At 39.2% G+C, this 9,752-nt stretch overlaps 2 non-coding genes across 2 annotated transcripts; both read right to left on the reverse strand.

The window, feature by feature from the left end:
• Positions 1–365: 365 nt before the first annotated feature.
• On the reverse strand, positions 366–439 carry Trnar-ucu (transfer RNA arginine (anticodon UCU)). The gene has a single exon. It is a non-coding gene; the product is annotated as a tRNA-Arg (tRNA).
• A 239-nt stretch (positions 440–678) lies between these two features.
• On the reverse strand, positions 679–752 carry Trnar-ucu (transfer RNA arginine (anticodon UCU)). The gene has a single exon. It is a non-coding gene; the product is annotated as a tRNA-Arg (tRNA).
• Between the last annotated feature and the right edge of the window lie 9,000 nt (positions 753–9,752).

Raw genomic sequence — 9,752 nt, forward strand, 5'->3', positions numbered from 1 at the left:
ATAAACTAGACTACAAGAAGTGCAAGTGAAATGGTTGGCTATGTTGAAGTGTCAATTACGCACAGGAAAGATACACTTCATCTTGTTTTGTTTTGTTTTCATTACATTTGACTATCCCTGATGAGAGGAGACAGCAGTCTTCTTGAAACAAGTTTGTAGGATATGAATAAAATTTAATGAACTGATCCATCTGTATATTTATTTATTTATCGCTCCTTTACACTTAAAGTTGAGCACTCTCTGAAGAAACTTTAGTTCATTACTTTGTATATACATATATATATATATATATATATATATAGCTATATGCGGAAGAAGAGGTTGGTAACAAATTTGGCGTAGCATTATAATCCCAAAAAAGAACTTGCTGTGGATGGGACTCGAACCCACGACCTCCCGGTCAGATCTCGGGCGCGCTAACCAACTGCGCCACCACGGCATGTGGTGAGTCAATTCGAGTTTTGCCATCATAAGCGTTCAACGGGTAATGCCGCCCTCACCAGATGATCAGCAAACAAGTGATACGAAAACACTCGGAAAATAGGCCTATTGGCAATTTTTTGTGAGAGAGTGAGTGCTTTACTTAACCTGGTGATTTTATGTTACAAAGAAATTATATTTGCGGAAGAAGAGGTTGGTAACAAATTTGGCGTAGCATTATAATCCCAAAAAAGAACTTGCTGTGGATGGGACTCGAACCCACGACCTCCCGGTCAGATCTCGGGCGCGCTAACCAACTGCGCCACCACGGCATGTGGTGAGTCAATTCGAGTTTTGCCATCATAAGCGTTCAACGGGTAATGCCGCCCTCACCAGATGATCAGCAAACAAGTGATACGAAAACACTCGGAAAATAGGCCTATTGGCAATTTTTTGTGAGAGAGTGAGTGCTTTACTTAACCTGGTGATTTTATGTTACAAAGAAATTATATTTGCGGAAGAAGAGGTTGGTAACAAATTTGGCGTAGCATTATAATCCCAAAAAAAAAAAATATATATATATATATATATATATGAATTCACTGGCATAACATGAATATTGAGTGATTTTATTATAAATGATAATGTCAGTGCATATTTATCTCGTCTTTATATAATACTATTGAGTATAAATTGTACCTGAGAAAAATCAAATATGGGTTCCGTTTTTATTGGGACACCGTGTACAGGGTGTAACAATAAAATTTGTACAATTTTGATAATAGACGAAATTTATAATAGACGAATGTCTCACTTGGAAATGTCACATAGATTGCGTATCTAGAACAATTTCAAGAAATGTCTGTGTCATGAATAAATTGAAACATTTTGTTCCAAATCCTATTTTATTTACACTTTATTGTACGTTAATATTGCCTTATTTGAATTATGGAGTACTTTTATGGGGAAATACATGTAAAACTTACTTAAATAAAATTGTAAAAATTCAAAAATGGGCTATTAGAACGGTGGCAAACGGTCACTACAGAGACCACACAGCGCCATTGTTTGCTAATTATAACATATTAAAAGTTGAAGATATGTACACACTGGAATTAGGTACATTCATGTACAGGTGCCTTATAAATGAGCTGCCCTGTTCATTTGATAATTATTTTACCAAACGTTCTGACATGCATAACTACAAGACACGATATGTAAATGACCTAAATCTAACCAAAAATAAGAAAGTCTTTTCTGATCATGCCATACGTACAAGAGGTCCCATTCTTTGGAATTCTTTAGATAAAAATCTGAAAGCTTCAAAATCTGTTAAAAATTTCCGTAATCAATTAAAAGCAAAACTGATCTCTAAATATAATTAATCTTTTTCGTGAGCACCTTTGGTTATGTTATGTTATGTTGATTTATTTTGTTAATTTCATTTGATTTCAGGGAAAGTCTAACTTTCAGACCTTTTGGTCTTCCAGCCTTTTCCTCCATATGTACCGTGTTTATATATATTTTTTATGTAATGTCTTTGATTTTTATGGAAATAAAATATGTATGAATGAATATGAATGTGAATGAATATAATAGAATGGCACAAGTATGTCGCGTATTCTTTGGTTTGATATATATATATATATATATATCTATCAAGATAATTTCTTTAGCTACCAGATAAGCTTTGTTCCAATAAAATCGATGGTATACAAGTGAAGATATGGCCAATTATGTAACCTTGTCTTAAAACCGCTTGGGCCACTTTTGTCTAAGTGTTACAAAATTGACTGAATAGAGTTGAACCCTGGACCAGTTGGACGGTGCTCTGATGATAGGTAGTTTTGAACAATCATGACAATGGGGTATTCGAAGTGGTAGAAATGATTACATAATAGAATATCTCCTTGAGTTTTTGAAATTCACAACTAAGCACTGACATAACAACCTCATTTACTAGAAATCGTGGCTGCAGCTCAACAACTTCAACCCCAATTCATGTTGGAAGAGCGCATTTTTATGGTTGTGACATTCGGTACACATGGAGTCAAGCAGAAACCATAAAATTACTTTATAGCTCATTTTCCAAGCTCACGTCTTCCATCAGTACATACAATTACATAGAACTATGAGAAGTAAATTATGTAGAATTTGTTAACAGAAAAGCTGGCAATAGTGGTCCCCCAGAAAAAGCTAGAAGCCCAGTTAAACTTAATTTCAAAATTTTAAATTGATTTGTACTTATGGATGCAAAAACTGTTCTCAGTTTTACCAATGATATCTCAGGGATATGAGAAATTACTTTATAAGATTATTTGAAAGAAATATCATATTATTATTAAGTTCATGTTAATTATATGCAGAAACACCACTTATTATTCTTTTGTGTCAGTTCTTTGATGTTTAATGCACGATAAGCGGTTCAAACTTGATATGCGCAAACATGGCAAAAGTGGCCCAACACGTTTTCTGGACGATTTAATTAATCGGACATAACTTTTGAACCCAAGCTAGTAAAGAAACCAACTAAACGTCTTCTTTTAGCCAATATATTACTGATTGTATTGCATATAACATTTGTGCCATACATCTTTTAGTTTTTTTCCTGAGAAGTCAAAATGCAATTGTATAAATTTTATTGTTGCCCCCTGTACATTATGCGTAGGAGCCTGACCTGGCGTTACGATTAGAGAATTCGTCCTTCAATTTTTGCTCTTTGTTATGAGGTAACACCATTTCTTTTCAAACGGATATCTATTTACCAAAGGTAACGAAGCATGTGAACTAAATTTACCACAACGAATAGCTTTGCACAATAAGCATAGCTTCAATATAGAAGTTCCACACGGTTGTTTGATGGGATCATTTATTAATTTTTCAAACAAAACATCATGTACAACCAAATTTTAGGCTTAAACAGCCACAAGTAATATCATGTTAATGTATACAGATGCTTTTGAGTCATTCTCAACTTTAATTTCCCCTCTTTTACAAAATTATTCACTTTTATAGCATTTTTAAAGTTTTTTTGGATATAAAATGTATCTATTAATGACAAAATAGGTGGCGCTATTTAGTTACTGAAAATTACTCTTTCAAGCCTTCAATACAAATAATTCCTTTTATCGTTTGATCAAATATGTTTATAAAATTTCCTTGTTGCTTGTTTCACCTATTCCAGGTGTTTTAATGGCAGTATTAATCACCTAACCCTTGCAAATAACGAAATATGATTTAAGATCAATAGCGCCATCTATAGTTTGCATTTAGTTAATAATGAAGCCAATTCTATATACATCAAACAACCGTGTCCAGTTACCGAGTCACTGGGTCGTATCAATGCTCTACTGGGCGTGCACAACAGCAGTGGTGACCAACCTCTTTCAATGCACAGGCGATATGAAGGTCGCATGTGATTGTGTTTTACTACTTGAGTGATCAGATGGCTTTACAGATCAATATTTTGATATTTTTCCTGTTGGGCCTTCCAAAGTGGATTGGATCAATAATTGATTATTAATAATATATTTTTTTCCGTTGCACAAATCTTGAAGGAAGGGCACATTCACAGAGGTTTGTAATGGTATGCGGGGCCACAAATCATGAAGGGAGGGCACATTCACAGAGGTTTGTAATGCTATACGGGGGGCACAAATCTTGAAGGGAGGGCACATTCAGAGAGGTCTGTGATGCTATACGGGGGCACACATTTTGAAGGGAGGGCATATTCACAAAGGTCAGTAATGCTATAGGGGGGCACAAATCTTGAAGGGAGGGCACATTCACATAGGCTTGTAATGCTATGCGGGGGCACAAATCATGAAGGGAGGGCACATTCACAGAGGTTTGTAATGCTATACAGGGGGCACAAATCTTGAAGGGAGGGCACATTCAGAGAGGTCTGTGATGCTATACGGGGGCACACATTTTGAACGGAGGGCACATTCAGAAAGGTCAGTAATGCTATACGACGGCACAAATCTTGAAAGGAGTGCACATTTACATAGGGTTGTAATGATATGCGGGGGCACAAATCTTGAAGGGAGGGCACATTCACAGAGGTTTGTAATGCTATACGGGGGCACTCATCACAGGTCTGCAGTGCTGTGCGGGGCACAAGTCTTGAAGGGAGGGCACATTCAAAGAGATTTTTAATACTATGCGGGGCAAAAGTCTTGAAGAGAATGGACATTCGCAGAGGTCTGTAATCCTATACGGGGGCACACATCTTGAAGAGAGGGCACATTCACATAGGTTTGTAATGCTTTGCGGTGGCATCAATTTTGAAGGGAGGGCGCATTCACAGAGGTCTATAATGCTGTGCGGGAGCACAAGGCTTGAAGGGAGGGCACATTCACAGAGGTCTGTAATGCTATATGGGGGCACAAATCATGAAGGGAGGGCACATTGACAGAGGGTTGTAATGCTATACGGGGGAACAAATCTTGAAGGGAGGGAACATCCACAAAGGTTTGTAATGCTATACGAGGGCACAAATCTTGAAGGGAGGGCACATTCACATAGGTTTGTAATGCTATGCGGGGGCACAAGACTTGAAGGAGGGCACATCCACAGAGGTTTGTAATGCTATACGGGGGCACAAATTTTGAAGGGAGGGCACATTCACATAGGTTTTTAATGCTATGCTGGGGCACAAGATATGAAGGGAGGGCACATTCACATAGGGTTGTATTGATATGCGGGTGCACAAACCTTGAAGGGAAGGCACATCCACAGAGGTTTGTAATGCTATACGGGGGCACAAATCTTGAAGGGAGGGCACATTCACAAAGGCTTTTAATGCTATACGGGGGCACAAGATATGAAGGGAGGGCACACTCACAGGTCTGTAGTGCTGTGCGGGGGCACAAGTCTTGAGTTGAAGGGAGGGCACATTCAAAGAGATTTTTAATACTATACGGGGGCACACATCTTGAAGAGAGGGCACATTCACATAGGTTTGTAATGCTTTGCGGCGGCACCAATTTTGAAGGGAGGGCACATTCACAGAGGTCTATAATGCTATGCGGGGGGCACAAGACTTGAAGGGAGGGCACATTCACAGAGGTCTATAATGCTATGCGGGTCACAAATCTTGAAGGGATGGCACATTCACAGAGGTCTGTAATGCTATACGGAGGCACAAATCTTGAAGGGAGGGCACATTCACATAGGCTTGTAATGCTATGCAGGGCACAAATCTTGAAGGGAGGGTACATTCACAAAGGTTTGTAATGCTATACGGGGGCACAAATCTTGAAGGGAGGGCACATTCAGAGAGGTCTGTGATGCTATACGGGTGTACAAATCTTGCAGGGAGGGCACATTCACATAGCTTTGTAATGCTATGCGGGGGCACAAATCTTGAAGGGAGCCCATTCAAAGAGATTTTTAATACTATGCGGGGGCAAAAGTCTTGAAGAGAGGGGACATGCGCAGAGGTCTGTAATGCTATACGGGGCACACATCTTGAAGAGAGGGCACATTCACATAGGTTTGTAATGCTTTGCGGCGGCAGCAATTTTGAAGGGAGGGCACATTCACAGAGGTCTATAATGCTATGCGGGGTCACAAGGCATGAAGGAAGCGACATTCACAGATGTATGTAATGCTATACGCTGGCACAAATCTTGATGGGAGGGCACATCCACAAAGGTTTGTAATGCTATACGGGGGCACAAATCTTGAAGGGAGCGCACATTCAGTGAGGTTTTTATGCTATGCGGGGGCACAAGACTTGAAGGGAGGGCACATTCACAGAGGTCTGTAGTGCTATACGGGGGCACAAATCTTGAAGGGAGGGCACATTCAAATAGGCTTGTAATGCTATGCGGGGGCACAAATCTTAAAGGGAGGGCACATTCACAGAGGATTGTAATGCTATACGGGGGCACAAATCTTGAAGGGAGGGCACATTCACAGAGGTTTGTCATGCTATACGGGGGCACAAATCATGAAGGGAGGGCACATTCACAGAGGTTTGTAATGCTTGACGGGGCACAAAGCTGGAAGGGAGGGCACATTCACAGAGGTTTGTAATGCATCCTTACTAGCAACCCATGGCCATGTTCACGGCCCATTTTACTGGTTGGAAAACCCCGGGTAAGTTACGACATAATCCCGGCCCTCGCCCTGGTAAAGTCCCGGCCCAATTTCCCGGGGTTTTGGCCGACGTCAAATCCCGGCCAACACCCGGCTCACCCCGGGACACATTTTGAGTCAATCCCGGGTCACATGATGTCAAGTCCCGGACCATCCCCGGGTCCCCAGGGGCCGGGGATGCATTTGATATGTGCATAAGGAGGAATGCTAATATACAATTTTGATGCTTTCTGACAGTTCAATGTAATAATGTTGAATCATATTTCATCTTAAGCAGTCCTGTACAATGATTTTATAAAGTCGATAACATATAAACGACTTACATCACATTGGCGCAGCCATTTGCAGTTGGCGTCAGGTTGTCTGGCATGTGGCTCTGTGGGTGGTCTTCCTGAGTTTTCAATGGCAAGATAGGAACTGTGGCTATTTTTCTGCTTAGAATATTGTATTTTGTGCTAATTTAAAACAATATTACAGAAAATTCTCTCGATAACCTTTTAAATCTCTCGACAAAGACTTTACAAATATTTTTTTGTGCATTGTATGTGAAATTTAGAATCACCCAGTGCTCAGAATTTTTGCAGGAAGCGATTTATCAACAAGTCATGATTCATTCTCAAAATTCTCCTATTCATTTGTGTGTGCAGCCATCTGACAATGGGTGGTCTGCTAATGGCTGCCTCCGTAAGTTCCACTCGATAATATATTATCGACTGTATAAAATCATTGTACAGGACTGTTAAGTAAGTCTATTATGTACCCGGATTATGGATAAATGGTATTCACTTTGTGGTGCATGCTAGAAGAAGTTTCAACTCTTGGTGCAATAATGGTGAATACCTCTTGGTATTGTGATGTGCCCTGAGTAATTTAATTCAATTATTTAACTTTGTTTACAAGCTGGAAGTATTTCATGAAATGGGAAACCCCCTTGCACTTGCAAGAGTTGGTCTGTAAAGTCATTTTAGGATACCCCTCAAATTATTGTAAGCAAACTCAGATCTATGTTTGGAACTTGAAAATCCCCAGTTCAGTGTATTGCACCATAGGACCCCCCCAAGTGATGTAATGTGAAAGGTTAATGTATATAATTGATCTTGGGAAAATCCCTTGGATTGTGAAATGGATATCATTTTGGAAATTCCCCTCGGAAAGTAAATGTGACAAAATGGTCTATTAATAGATTGGGAGTATAAAAATGTGAGAGTTTGAGATTGCTGATTGCAAAATGTCATGGGAGATTGTAAAACTCCACATGTGTGTGATGGTCTTCGTGCTTCAAAAAAGAAGTACATTTTAACCAGTTTTAATACAAGTACACAAATGTGCTCTTCCTCATCAAAGGATTAAAGTTCTTCTGTCGAATTGCTGGAGTTTGCTGGGTTTATGAAAACCATCGGTCAAATACAGCGGAGCGGTGTAAAAGAAGCCTGTTCCCTGGAGAAAGAGTGATTGGTGTAAGAAACACCATTTTTGGAGAAAACAGGGCAAGGAGATAAATATTTGGAGAAAGCAGCGCAAGGAGATATATTTTGGAGAAAGCAGCGCAAGAAGATAGGTGATTGGAGAAAGCAGCATCATTTTCGTGTGAGGATTTCATACGCAAGGACATTCATAAACGCAAGTGTACAATGGACTTCGCTGATTTTCGCAGGACAAGTGAATAAGGATTATCAGTCGTCCAGAATATTGCATGAACTCTAGGATCACCAACAAGAAGACCGCTGGTTAAGAACTGATAGAATAAACCTGTGATTGTGTTTTTATTGTGTATGCAATTGTTGTCATATGTACCAATCATACTTTGTTTTCCATTAAAGACCTAGATTTTGTTAGCTTAATCAAAGAGTGTATTTGTGTTGTGCATTCGTGTGAGTTCGGGTAAAAGGTGATTTTGGCCTTGAGTCAGTATTTTGAGGACTCCATTTTGGATAAGAGAAAAGAGGTCCAAATTGAAATCGGTGGTGATGCAGTTAAGTTGAAAGAACTAGAAGTTCAGTTGAAAATGGAAAAAAATTAAAATGCAATTGCAGTTAGACATGCAAAAGCTAGATATGCAAAGTAAAGAAAAACAAGAAAGATTAGATATGGAAAAACAAAAACTAGAAATAGAAGAGAAAGCACGCCAAGAAAATATGGCGCTTGAGCACCAAAAATTAGAAACAGAAGAAAAGGGAAAGGTAGCAAAATTAGAACTTGAAAAACAAAAATTGGAAATGGAAGAAAAGGAAAAACAATGGAAGCACATTTGAAAGAAAAAGAAATTGAGGAAAAATACAAGTTTGAACAAGAGAAGTTGGCAAAGCTAGGTGACAAATACTCATCAAGTTTCTCCTCAAATTCAGGGTTTGATGTTACAAAGTATGTGAAGATGGTGCTTAATTCAAAGAAAAAGATGTTGACGAATATTTTCAGCATTTTGAAAAGGTAGCTACAAATTTGGAATAACCTAAAGAGCATTGGACCATACTTTTACAGTTTTGTGGGGAAGGCCAGGGAGACTTACGCAGCTCTACCAATAGAGAAGTGTAATAATTATGAAGAAGTCAAACAAGCAGTCCTAAATGCCTACGAACTGGTGACTGAAGCGTACAGACAAAATTTCAGAGGTTCAAGAAAGCAAGCAGATCAAACCCATGTAGAATTTGCTAGAGTAAAAGAACAAATGTTTGACAGGTGGCTTGTTCAAAAGAAGTCAAAGATGATTTCGGCCAACTTAGGCAATTGGTTCTTATAGAAGAGTTCAAGAAATGTGTCCATGCTGACATTAAAACCCATTCGGATGAAAGCGCTCGCAAACTTAAGACGCTGAACGAGGCGGCGACGATGGCGGACGACTATGGCTTAACTCACAAATTGAATGCGAATAAATTTAGTCATAACAGCAGTTATTCAAACAGGTTCAGACATAATCAACCTAGAGCAAATCTAGTGCTGGTGGTAGAGGGACCTCAGGGAGTTCAGGTAACAAATCAAAATTTGGGACTGAATTAAAATCCAAAGTAACTTGTACTCATTGTAAGAGACCAGGACATATAATGACTCAGTGTTATTCTTAAAAGGCAAACGAGACTCCCAAAAACAACAGTCATCTACTAATAATACTGTAGGATGTGCAGTGTCATTTGGGTCAAAGAAACAAGTCAGTGAAATCAAGAAACAAGAATTCCCACAAAAGGGAGGTGACACAGACAAGGTGTGTGAGGAATTTGTGTTTGACTCACTAG

This window comes from Amphiura filiformis, unplaced genomic scaffold (assembly GCF_039555335.1).
Source record: "Amphiura filiformis unplaced genomic scaffold, Afil_fr2py scaffold_85, whole genome shotgun sequence".
In the NCBI taxonomy this organism is placed as follows: domain Eukaryota; kingdom Metazoa; phylum Echinodermata; class Ophiuroidea; order Amphilepidida; family Amphiuridae; genus Amphiura; species Amphiura filiformis.